This window comes from Megascapheus bottae, chromosome 14 (assembly GCF_031878675.1).
Source record: "Megascapheus bottae isolate mThoBot1 chromosome 14, mThoBot2.hap1, whole genome shotgun sequence".
Lineage (NCBI taxonomy): Eukaryota > Metazoa > Chordata > Mammalia > Rodentia > Geomyidae > Megascapheus > Megascapheus bottae.
In genome coordinates this window covers 59,492,253-59,505,809 of record NC_143522.1, presented here as the reverse complement: position 1 = coordinate 59,505,809, position 13,557 = coordinate 59,492,253, and the positions used below count along the sequence as shown (strand labels likewise).

General features: G+C 41.4%; 1 protein-coding gene across 4 annotated transcripts in view; it reads left to right on the top strand.

Moving 5' to 3' along the window:
• Positions 1 to 13,557, top strand: part of Strn3 (striatin 3) — a 101,519-nt gene that overhangs the window by 24,899 nt on the left and 63,063 nt on the right. The window lies entirely within an intron of this gene.

Genomic DNA, 13,557 nt, shown 5'->3' with positions numbered 1-13,557 from the left:
TTGTGTTACCATATCCAGCTGACACTATATATTTATGAATTTGTGATGTAGCTTCTGCTAGTTTCTCTAATCTGATAAGCTTAGTCTAGCTGCTTCTCCCGTCTGATTTCTTCAAGTCAAAGCTTAGCTGTCATTTTCTCTGGAAAACTATTGTTGAGCATGCAGATATGAATTTGCTATTCCTTTTATGTGAAAGCTTCATTTATTGTAATATTTATTAACATACATTTATTGCATTTTTTAAGACATTGGGCTCAAAATAGTTTTTTGTTGTTTTGTTAAAAGAAATATACACAGGAGTTTTCTCCGGAGGTTGTAGTGTACTGGCCTGTCCCAAATCCACTTTTCTGAATTAGAATGACGTAGATACTCATATTTTCTGAGGTTTATTTCTATTTCTTAATGTAGCTTGAGAATTGGTAGTATGTAATCCCATCATTTCCATTTATAGATATGAAACTAAGGTAGATTTGCCCAAGATCCCATGATTCTGTGTATTAGGACTAGAATTGTAATTAGAATCTATCTGGCTACAAATCTTGTGTTTATTCCAATGCCTATGTTCTGCTGATTATTATACTCTCTCTCCAAAAAAAAAAGTCCTTTGGATAAAGTCTTTATGACATCCTTGGACTACAATGAAGAAGGCTTCTTTTGAAACCAGATCTTGGTGTCTCAGCAAGCCATATTCTCCAGGTATGAATGCTATTGTGAAGAAAAGGTAAAATTTTAGAAAGTAATCTGTGTGGTGTTTATAGCTAGGTGCCAGATGACAGGTTCTAGGAACAGAAGGTTTTAAGTGATTTCCAGATAGTCAAGGAGTAGAGTAAGATCACTGACCCTTTGTAATATGTACTTGGTTACTTTCTGTGGGTGATTAAAACTCCTTTCATGTGACTCTTTTCCTCTGAATGTTTTCTACTTTCTGGTATAAACATCGGAACCAACTTTCTTGAAGTCTATATTATCATGGATAGTTATCCTAAAATGACTATGTCATGAGAAGATTTAGTTGCTTGTAGTCTATTCATTATTGCATGTAAAGAGTGTAGATCTAAGCTGGACACTGGTGGCTCATACCTGTAATCCTAGCTACTCAAGAGGCTGAGATCTGAGGATTGCAGTTGAAAGCCAGCCTGAGCACTAAAGTTCATGAGACTCATCCCCAATTAATCACCAGAAAACTGGAAGTGGCCCAGTGGCTCAATGGGTAGAGCTGTAGCCTTGAGCTAAAGAACTCAAGGACAGAACCCAGGTCCATAGTTCAAGTCCTATGACTGATTGCCCCCCCCACCCCCCTCCCGGAAAAAAAAAAAAAGTGTAGATCTAGGGTAATAGTGTGAATTCTGTGAACAAAATTCAGGTGGCCATGTTATATGAGGGTTTGTTTGTTTGTGTATGCCAGAGGTGGTATGTAAAGTCAGGGCCTAGGTGCTGTCCCTTAGCTTTATTCACTCAAAGTTGGGGCTCTGCCACCTAGCTCTGTTTTGGGCTTTTTGATGGTTATTTGGAGATGAGTCTCATGGACTTTCTGCCTGGACTGGCTTTGGACTGTGATCCTCACAGATCTCCTTGGACTCCTGAGTAGCTAGGATTAGAGGCATCATCACTTACTGTCTGGTAATTATGAGTTGATTTTAGGGAAGATTGCATAGTTCAGTTGGAGTGGAATACACAGATGGTGAAAGCTAAGACTGAAAATAAATGCTACTGGTACAGTTGGAGGACTTTACAAAATAGCCAAAATATAAACTAGGCATTCTGGTGTGGACCTGTAATCTCAGCTGAGGCAGAACCTCTCAGTTTCAAGACCAGCTTGAACTACATAGTGAGACTGTCTCAAAACAAATGAAAAGTAGAAGAAATGTGCAGGACCTGCTCTGTAACTGTATTGACTTTCTTTTCTCTTTATATGTTTGTATGTGTGTGCATGTGTGTGCATTCACATGTGCATGCCTGCCAGCCCTGAAACTTGAACTCAGCCAGCCGAGTGCTGTCTCTGAGCATTTATGCTCAAGGCTAGTGCTCTATCTACCCCTCTACTTCCATCCACTTCTAGCTCTTAGGAGATAAGAGCCTCACAGACTTCTGTAGGCTGGCTTAGATTCATGATCCTGAGATTGTGAGCCACCAACACTCTGTCCATTTGCTTAAATTATTCTTTTTTAAAATATCTATATTCTAAGGAGTAAATTTGCATTCAACCAAGTTTTTTTTTTTTCAATCTTCATGGGTATGCTTTAATTATGTTGTAGTTTGGCTTAGCAGATTGTTTTGTATTTTGTATGTTAGCTTAATAAAGTTGGCTATTAAGGGGAAATTAATGAATTAAAATGTTGTGATGCTAGCTGAGATGTGCATAACTTATTAACCATAGGAAAATTAGTGCCTAGCGTAACATTCACTTTTTTTTTTTTTGGTTGGTCATGGAATTTGAACTCTGGGCCTGTGCATTGTCCGTGAGCTCTTTAGCTCAAGACTACCTCTCTACTCCTTGTGCCACTGCACCATTTCTGGTTTTCTGGTGGTTAATTGGAGATAAGAATCTCATGGATTTTAGTGCCTGGGCTGGCTATGAACCGCTCTGATCCTCAAATCTTAGCCTTTTAATTGAGTGTAAGGATCAGAGTTGGTTCAAAGTATGTCTTACAATTTATTCTTCTGACCCATGTGCCGCTCTTGGTATAGGACCGGGGTTTACATTAAAAAAATTGTCAAATTTGTTTAATTTTAGTAAACTCATTCACAAAGACTAGGAAAAAAAGGTGGATTTGTTTGGACACATTTACTGAGTGTTTGGGATACTGAAAGTTGTGGTTTCTTTTGGGGCTCATAATGGAGTGAGAGATTTTTTGGGGGGAGGGGACAGTCCTGGGGCTCCAACTCAGGGCCTGAGCACTGTTCTTTGGCTTTATCAAGGCCAGCGCTCTACCACTTGAGCCACAGCACCACTTCTGCCTTTTTTTCAGTGTATGTGGTATCAAGGAATCGAACCAGAGCATTGTGCATTCTAGGCAAGCACTCTACCACTAGGCCAAACTCCCAGGCCCCGAGTGGGAGAATTTTTAAATTGGTTTAATATACTAGTTACTCTGAAGAGAGTACTGGAAGAAATGAGAATAAATTGTATTTGTCTAGTTAGATGTTAAAAAATTGGTAGGCAAGCCAGGTGCAGTGGCTCACATCTGTAATCCTAGCTACTCAGGAGGCTGAAATCTGAGGATTGTGGTTCAAAGTCAGCTTGGGCATTAAAAAGTGTGTGAAACTTTAATCTCCAATTAATCACCAGAAAACTGGAAGTGACGCTGTTGCTCTAGAGTTAGGGTGGTAGTTGTCTTGAGCTGAAGAGCTCAGGGACAGGGCCCTGGCCCAGAGTTTAAGCCCTATACCCAACCAAAAATAAAAACCAAAATTGGTAGAATCAGGGTAATTAGAATTTTGGGGCATGCAAATGGTATTGTTTTGCTTTTGATTTTTTTTTTAAGGCTTGATAAAATTTCTAATGCAACTTTCAAGTCTTTCACTTTTATTCGTTTTACTGTTCTTTGTATCTTCCAAGTCTTAAACATGATATACTGTACTAATGCATGTGTTTGAAGGACTTCATATTATACTATATCACCAAAGATGATGTAATATAGATACCAAAATGGAAATTTGTTTGTAATTGAATCTTGAGGACTCCTTTTCACTATTCATTTATAGAGCGACAAGGTAGATTGTTTTGCAGGGGGCAGGAAATGTATGATATATTCAAATTTGTATTAAAATTAAAGCCAGGCACCAGTGGCGCTGGTTGAGATCTAAGGATTGTGGTTCAAAGCCAGCACAAAAGTCCATGAGACTCTGATCTCCAATTAACCACCAGAAAACTGAAAGTGGCACTGTGGTTCAGAGGTAGAGTGCCAACCTTAAGCTGATCAGGTACAGAGCCCAGGCCTAGATGTCATGCCTCACAACACCCCCCCCCCAAAAAAAAATTAGATTTGTACTGCTTATACTGAAAACAATGTCATCACGTTCCATTTAGGAATAGGGCTCTATAGTGCATTAAACTGGACATAAGCCACAATGGATTGCACTTCTTTCTGTTTACGTAGGAAATCATTTATTTAATATGTATTGATTTACTTGACATCTGCATTATTCAAGATGCAAAATTATTTTTGCAAAATGCTAGGTTAAAATAGATTTATTGCATTTCTCTTTGTGAATGGGCTCATTAATGTAAATAAAAATATTTCTCATATTCTTTCTGTCCTGGTCTAGAAGCAGTGTTTTGCTTTTTTCTTTGGATTCTATCTGATTTTTGTCAAAATTTTAGAAGTACACACTTATCCTTTAAATGGATCTGTCTGATGAAACCTTAGGCATATTTTTTTTGGGGGGGGGCAGTGGTGGTGGTGCTGGGGATTGAACCCTGGAGTTAAATAGGGGAAGAATTTAATTGGTGGGTCTCTGCTTCCTGTAAGGCTGTGACACTTAAGACCAAAAGATTTAGTTCTTCTTCCCATTCTTATTTCCTCATTCTTTTTTGGGCAGTTCCAGGCCTGAGCTCAGGGTCTGATCACTGTCCTTGGGCTTTCTCAAGGCTAGAGCTCTACCCCTTGAGCCACAGCAGCACTTTCAGCTTTTTATATGTATGTGGTACTGAGGATTTGAACCCAGGTCTTGGTTCATGCTAGGCAAGCACTCTACCACTAGGCCAAACTCCTGGTCCCTTATTTCCTCATTTCTTTTTTTTTTTTCGGCCAGTCCTGGGGCTTGTACTCATGGCCTGAGTGCTGTCCTTGGGTTTTCCTAAAGGTTAGAGCTCTACCACTTGAGCCACAGCACCACCTCCAGCTCTTTCTATGTTTGTGGTACTGAGGAGTTGAACCCGGGTCTTCTTGCATGCTAGGCAAGCACTCTACACTAGGCCAAACTCCCAGCTCCTATTTCCTCATTTCTTAATGCCCCCATTTTCTTTCTTTTCTTTTCTTTCCTCCCTCCCTCCCTCCCTCCCTTCCTCCCTCCCTTTCCCTTCCCCTTCCCCTTCCCCTTCTCCTTTCTCTTCCCCTTCCCCTTCCCCTTCCCCTTCCCTTTCCCCTTCCCCTTCCCCTTCCCCTTCCCTTCCTCCCTCCCTCCCTCCCTCCCTCCCTCCCTCCCTCCCTTCCTTCCTTTTTGGTGGGTCATGGGCCTTAAACTGGCCTGGGCACGTCCCTGAACTCTTCAGCATAAGGCCTACCCCTGGGCCTGGGTGTTGTCCCTAAGCTCCTCTGCTCAAGGCTACCGCCCTACCCTTGAGCCAAGTCCCACTTCCCATTTTCTAGAGGTTAATTGGAAATTAAAAGTCTCAGGTCCTTTTGTGCCCGGCTGGCTTTGAACATTGATCCTCAGATCTCAGCCTCCTGAGTAGATAGGATTACAGGTGTGAGCCACTGCACCTGGCTTCCACTTAAAGACTCTTATCTCAAGTTAACCAATGGAAAGCCAAAAGTGGTGTTCAAGGGAAAGAGCAGTGGCTTTGAGCCGAAGAGCCCAGGGGCAGTGCCCAGGACCAAAGCTCAAGCCCTACAGTGGACAAAAAAAACCTTGCAATAGAATAAAGTAATGTGATTTATTTTCTATTTGGGCAAGACATGGTTATTTTAGGAAGGGAAAGAGTTGTGAATCGTTTAGTTTCATTCTGGTCAAATCAATGTTGAAAGTTGTGCACTGGTGACCTCTAGTGGTTCTAATTTAGGCATTGTCTGCTATCAAATACCAACAAATACCAGGCAGTTTTGATGTGTTAATCATACACTATGTGTGTGAGTGACCTCTAATGGTCCTAATTTAGGCCTTGTCTGCTATCAAATATCAACAAATACCAGGCGGTTTGGATGTGTTAATCATACATTTGTGTGTGTGTGTGTGTGTGTGTGTGTGTGTGTCTGTCTGTCTGTCTCTCTGTCTCTCTGTCTCTCTGTCTCTCTGTCTCTCTGTCTGTGTGTGCGCATGCGCGCCTGCATGTGTGAGCGCGCGTGTGGGCGTGTTCATGTGCCAATCTTGGTGCTTGAGCTCAGGGCCTACACACAGTTCCTAAAGCTTCTCCTTTTGCTCAAGGTTAGTGCTCTACCACTTGAGCCATAGCACCACTTCTGGCATTTCTCTGTTTATGTGGTTCTGAGGAATGGAACCCAGGGCTTCATGCTTGCTAGCCAAGCATTCTACCACTAAGTCACATTTCCAGCCCAGCCATATGCTTCTTCTGGAGTAAATTCAGTTGGTATGTAAAATAGTGCCAAGTATGTACCTTACTCAAAGGAAGAAGGGGCCCAGGAAATAATAAAATTAATTATCTGTAGAATATCAACTGAAATTGGATAGATAGAAATAAGTTTTATTTTTGCTTTTACAATGTTTTTAGTAGTGAATTTCAAGTTAGCCATATATATATATATATATATATTTTTTTTTTTTTTTTTTTTTTTTTGCCAGTCTTGGGCTTGAGCTCAGGGCCTGAGCACTGTCCTTGGACTTTCTTAAAGCTAGGGCTCTACCACTTGAGCCTCAGCACCACTTTCGGCTTTTTTTTCTATGTATGTGGTACTGAGGAATCGAACCCCGGTCTTCATGCATGCTAAGCAAGCACTCTACCACTAGGCCAAACTCCCAGCCAGCCATGTTCTTTTATACTCTTGGTAGTATTAATGTAACTAAACACATAAAAATTACTGGCTTTAGGGGCCGGGAGTTTGACTTAGTGGTAGAGTGCCTGCCTCCCATGCATGAATACCAGGTTCAGTTCCTGGGTACCACATACATAGAAAAAAGCTGGAAGTGGTGCTGTGGCTCAAGTGGTAGAGCTTTATTTAGCCTTGAGAAAAGCCCAAGGAAAGTGCTCAGGCCCCTGAGTTCAAGCCTCAGGCTGGCAAAAAATAAAATAAAACAAAATAAAAATTACTGACTTTGGTCTGTCTATCTTTCTATCTATCTAATCAGTCATGGACTTGAACTCTGGGCCTGGGAGTTGTCTCTGAGCTCTTCAGCTCAAGACTAGTGCTTTCTCACTTTGAGGCACAATGTCACTTCAGTTTTTTTTCTGGTGGTTCATTGGAGGGAAGGGTCTCGTGGACTTTTGTGCCAGGGATGGATGGCTTTGAGAAGCAATCCTTAGATCTAAGCCTTGTGCTAGGATTACAGATGTGAGCCATCGGGGCCCAACTAGTTTTTTTTTGTTTTGTTTTGTTTTGTTTTGCCAGGCCTGGACTTGAGCTCAGGGTCTGAGCACTATCTTTGGGTTTTCTCAAGGTTAGAGCTCTACCACTTGAACCATAGCTTTCTGGCTTTTTCTATGTATGCGGTACCGAGGAATTGAACCCCCAGTCTTTGTGCATGCTAGGCAAGTACTCTACCACTAGGCCAAACTCCTGGCCCCTAGCTGTGTTTTAAAAGTGCGCATTTTTTGGTGCTTTAAAGAAGTTCTTGTGGGCCAGGAGTTTGGCCTAGTCGTAAGAGTGGCCCTGAGTTCAATCTTGGAGTTATCATGTTATCTTCTAGGAACAGGTAATTTTACTTCATACTTTGTAATTTGCTTGCCTTTTTATTTTTTTTTCCATGCATGCTGGGTCAGTTATTTATGTTCCTAGTTTGCTGAATGTTGTTATGTTTTTTTCATAGAAAAGTATTGGATTTCGTCAAGTAATCTCTTATCTGTATCAGAATGATTTTATTTTTCCCCATTCTTTCTCTCTGTTACATTGATCAGTTAATTCAAACCATATTTGAGTTACAGGAATAAATCTCACTTGGTCAGGATGTAAAATCTTCCTCCCCCCACTTTATTTTTGGTGTCAGTATTGGGGCATGAACTCAGGGTCTGGACTCTGTCTTTGAGGCTAGAGCTCTACCATTTGAGCCATATCTCCACTTCCAGCTTTTTTGGAAAGGAGTGGATAATGAGGAATAAAGATTGCACAGACTTTTAATGCCTGGATGGGCTTCTAACTTAGATCCTCAGATCTTAACCTCAAGTAGCTATAATTACAGGTGTGAGTCACTCATCCACTCATGCCAGTGTATAGTAATCCTTTTGATACTTTGTTAAATTTATTTTAAGCTTGTGTGTGTGTGTGTGTGTGTGTGTGTGTGTGTGTGAGAGTGTGAGAGAGAGAGAGAGAGAGAGAGAGAGAGAGAGAGAGAGAGAGAGAAATTCTGACAGAGAGAGAGAGAGAGAGAGAGAGAGAGAGAGAGAGAGAGAGAGAGAGAGAGAGAGAGAGAGAGAGAGAGAGAGAGAGAATATCTCACACTGTAATATGTTCCGGCCTTCAACTATTTTTGTTTTTTTTTTTTGCCAGTCCTGGGGCTTGAATTCAGGGCCTGAGCATTGTCTCTGAGCTTCCTTTTCTCAAGGTTAGCACTCTAGCACTTGAGCCACAGTGCCACTTCTGTTTATATGGTACTGGTAAGCACTCTACCACTAAGCCACATTCCCAGCCCTGAGCTGTTTTTTAATTAGCATACATTAGTCATGGGAGAGGGAAGATTACTTTATGACATTTCCACGTACAAGTACTTTTAATCTTTTTTGGCGGGGGTGTGGCAATCCTGGGGCTTAGACTCAGACCCTGAGCACTGCTCTCCTCAGGCATTCCTCAAGCCTAGCGCTCTACCACTTGAGCCACAGTACCATGTCTGGCTTTTTCTGTGTATGTGGGTATTGAGAAATTGAACCCCTGTCTTCATGCAGACTAGTAGGCAAGCACTCTACCACTAGGCCACATTCCTGGCTCCAATTTTTGATCAGTCCTGGGACTTGAACTCAGGGCCTACGCATTGTCCTTGGGCTTCCTCAAGGCTAGCACTCTGCCATTTGAGCCACAGCACCACTTCTGGCTTTTTTTCCTATGTATGTCGTACTGATGAATCGAACCTGGGTCTTCAAGCATGCTAGGCAAGCACTCTACCACTAGGCCAGTCTCCCAGATCCCTACTTTAATTTTTTTCCCCCTACTTTAATTTTTGATACCATTGTAAAGATGTTTTTGTTTTCATTTGCTTTTGTTGGTGGTGGTGGTGGTGGTTGTGGGGCTTGAACACTATCAGGGTCTGGGCACTGTCCCTGAGCTCTTCAGTTCAAGGCTAGCACTGTACCACTTGAACCACAGCATCACTTACCATTTTCTGGAGGTTAATTAGAGATAAGAGTCTCATGAACTTGCCTGGCCTGGCTTTGAACAGGGATCCTCACATCTCAGCCTCCTGTGTAGATAAGATTACAGGTGTGAGCCACCAGCGCTTGGCTAAAGATGGTTTTAAAATTAGTGTATTAAAGTGTGTTTTTGCAGAAATGAATGTATTCTGAGCTGTAAGAATAACGGCAAATCTGGGTATTGGTGGCTGATGCCTGTAATCCTAATTGCTCAGGAGGCTGCGATAGGAGGATTGGGATTCCATGCCAACTCATGGAGGAAAGTTTGTTCAGATTCATCTCCAGTTAACCACTCAAAAGTGGAGCTGTGGTTCAAATAGTAGAGCTTAGTCTTGAGCACAAAAGTTTCCAGGGACATCATCTCAGCTCCAGAGTTTAAGCCAGAGCCTCAGGACCCACACATTTAGAAAAAAGAAGAAAGAAAGAGAGAGAGAGAGAAAGAGTCATTACCAGTAATCTTTTTGTAAGTGCTAAGTCTTTGGTCATTGTTAGGACTTACTGGGTATAAAATAAACATTTTCATTTAGAATTCCTTCTGACTAGTTGGTAATACTAGGCCATAAAGTCAGTTCAAGCCCTTGTGGCTTCTCCTTCATCTCCCCTTAATGTTGTTTCCACTTAAGCTGTGCTCTTTTGAAGTTATTTTAGTAAGTTCTCATCTTCAACTTGACCTGTATTCTCATGAATCACCTATTTTCAGTTACTGCTTTGGGACTCATGGTTATTTGTGTGGTTAGTGCTTCATCTGTTTAATTTACCAGATTCTCTTAAATGGAGATGATTAGAAATAGAAAAAATGCAAAATAAAGATGAGCTTTCACAATAGTGAATCTAATAAAAATAGAATCTAATAGAAAATATTGTGATGCAGTCCTTTTTTATGCCTCGTAGAAGACATTTTATGTAGTTTGTAGTATTTTTCTTCAACAGAAAACCAGTGATTACCTTTTAGTAATAGTAAAAGGAGTTTCAGATTTTCCTATTAATAATTAATTTCAGGACACTTTTAGGACTGACTGCTCCTAAGATCTGAAGATAAGAATTACTTAGTGCTTTTATAGAATATAATTGTGTGCTTTTTATTTATTTATTTATTTTTTTTGCCAGTCCTGGGCTTGAGCTCAGGGCCTGAACACTGTCCTTGGACTTTCTCAAGGCTAGAGCTCTACCACTTGAGCCTCAGCACCACTTCCGGCTTTTTTCTATGTGTGTGGTACCAAGGAATCGAACCCGGGTCTTCATGCATGCTAGGCAAGCACTTTAACCACTAGGCCAAACTCTCGGCCCTTTTTATTTTTTGTTGTTGGTCATGAAACTTGAACTCTACCTCCCTACCCCTTGAGCCACAGTGCTGCTTCTGGTTTTCTGGTGGTTGATTGGAGATGAGTCTCACGGACTTTAGTGACTTTAGTCCCCAGGGCTGGCTTTGAATGGGACCCTCAGATCTCAGCCTCCTGAGTAGCTAGGATTATAGGTATGAACTACCGCTCTATTATTGGATTATTGATTTTTTTGATGCCTGTCTTGGGACTTGAACTCAGCTAGCTGTCCCTGAGCTTTAGTGCTATGCCGCTTGAAATAGCTTCACTTCTAGCCTTTTGATGGTTAATTAGAAATAAGAGTCTCCCAGACATTACTGCTCAGTTTGGCTTCAAACCATTATTCTCAGATCTCAGCTTCCTGAGTAGCTAGGATTACAGGCATGAGCCACTGGCACCTGACAGACCTTCCTTTTTTTTTTTTTTGGTACCAGTCCTGAGTCTTGAGCTCCTTAGGCTTTCTCACTTGAGCTTTACCATTGAGCCACAGCACCACTTCTGGCCTTTTCTGTGTATGTGGTACCAAGGAATTGAACCCGGATCTTCGTGCATGCTAGGCAAGCACTCTACCACTAGACCCCCAGACCTTTCATTTTATTTGGGAACTTCATTGCAGTTAGTAGTTCGCCCTTCCCTTCCCTTCCCTTCCCTTCCCTTCCCTTCCCTTCCCTTCCCTTCCCTTCCCTTCCCTTCCCTTCCCTTCCCTTCCCTTCCCTCCCCTCCCCTCCCCTCCCCTCCCCTCCCCTCCCCTCCCCTCCCCTCCCCTCCCCTCCCCTCCCCCTGGGTTGTGGGGCGCACTGTACCTAAGCTCAAGGCTACCACTCTACCCTTCAGCCAAGCCCCACTTCCCATTTTCTAGTCATTATTTGGAGATAAGAGTCTCAGGTCCTTTTGTGCCCGGGCTGGCTTTGAACCTTCATTCTCAGATCTTAGCCTCCCGAGTAGCTAGGGTTACAGGAGCGAGCCACTAAGCTGGGCTGCAGTTAGCAGTTTCTAACTTTTACATGATGTAGAATGGTGGATGCTTTTATTGGATTTTTTTTTTGGGGGGGGAGGAACAATAGAGAATAACTTCGGTTTTTTGCTTTTTTTGGTTATGGGGGTTAGAACTTGGGATTTAGTACTTGCTAGGCAGATGCACTTCCACTTCAGTCACCCTTCCATCCCTATAAACTGTTTTCATTTGAGATTCCCAATGCTCCTTATATAATTGCTATGTATTTCAAAAGTATTCACTCTACTTCTTTTCTGTTCCTTTTCTCCCCTCCTCTGCATCTCTACCTGCTCTGTGTATATATTTTATGTAGATATAATACATATTTGTCCATGAATAGGTATGTGCTTTAGCTCAAGCTTCCACAAATGAACAAAAGCACAATATTTTACCTTTTGAACTTACCTTATTTTGTTCAACATGATAAATGTCATGTTACATCCATTTTTCAGTAAATGATATGACTTTATGATATTACTTTATGACTGCGTAATAATATTCCATGCTATATATGTGTCATATTTTTCACTCATCTGTTATCATGTACCTTGGCTCATTCCACAGTAAGGCTATTGGGCACTATAGTGCAGCAAACATGGGAACACAGATATCTTGTGTATTAATTATAATCCTTAAGGTGTCCAATAGTAATCTTATAGCAGGATCATGTGGTAGGTTTATTTACATTTATTTCCCCTATGTCTTTGCCAAAATTCATTGTCTTCTTTGGTGATTGCCATTTTGACTGAGATCGAATCTTAATGAAGTTTTGATTTTCATTTTCCTTTTGGCTGTGGATTTGATCATTTCATGTAATTTTAACCATTTGTATTCTGAAAACTATACAGTTAGCTTGCCCATTCATTGGATTTTTTTTCTTGCTCATTAATATTTTGAGCACTTTGTATATTCTGAATATCCATTATTTGTTGAATAGTTGAATAGTATTTTTCCCATTCAGTGGATTGTCTCTTGATTGTGATAATTGTTTCTTTGCTGTGCAGAAACTAGCTTGATGTGGACACATTATTAAGTTCTTGTTCTTGTTTGCTGGGCAAATGGAGTCCTAGTAAGAAAGTAATTGTCTGCTCCTATAACTTAAAGAGCTTTCTATAGGTTTTTCTGTAGTAGATTTAAAGTTTTATTCACAGTTGATGTTTATACAGGATCAAGTATCTTGCATATAGATAACTAATTTTGTCAGCACCTTTGTTGAAGCCCAAGTCATGGGGCTTGAACTTGGCTTGGGGGCTATCCCTGAGTTCTTCAGCTCAAGGCTACTACCTTACCCTCTTGAGCCACAGCCCTACTTTGTTTTCTAGGGTTAATTGGAGATAAGAGTCTCACATTCCTTGTTGAGTTCTTTAGTGTGGGCTGGCTTTGAACCATGATCCTCAGATCTCAGCCTCCTGAGTAGCTAAGATTATAGGCCTGAGCCACAGACCCTGGCTTGATTTTTTTTTTTTTTTTTTTTGCCAGACCTGGAGCTTGAACTCAGGATCTAAGCACTGTCCTTGGGCTTTCTCAAGGCTAGAGCTCTATCACTTAAGGCACAGATACTGAGGAATCAAATCTAGGGCTTCATGCATGGGACTAAGCACTCTACTACTAGGCAATTCTTCTGGCTGGAACCAGTGTTTTGTTTTTAGAAATCAACACATCCCAGCCAGCTTACTGCAAATTTATTTGCCTTTATTCCATTTGTATTCACAGAAGAATTAAAACGAATTATTAGTTTATTAATTGTAGCTTGTTTTTGGTGGTACTGAGTTGGATTACTTCCTATTCAAGTACTCTACCACCCCTGGGGAGTGGGGGGGGGGGCTGGGTGCTGTCCCTGAGCTCTTCAGCTCAAGGCTACCACCCTACCCCCGGAGCCACAGCACCACTTCTGGTTTTCTAGTGGTTAATTGGAGATACTAGTCTCAAGTACTTTAGTGCCCTGGCTGGCTTTGAACCGGGATCCTCAGATCTCAACCTTTTGAGGACCATTGTGCCTGGCTGTGAATAAATTTCTTTGTCACTGGCTTTTTAGTAGTTAATTGGAGATAAGAATCTGCCCAGGCTGA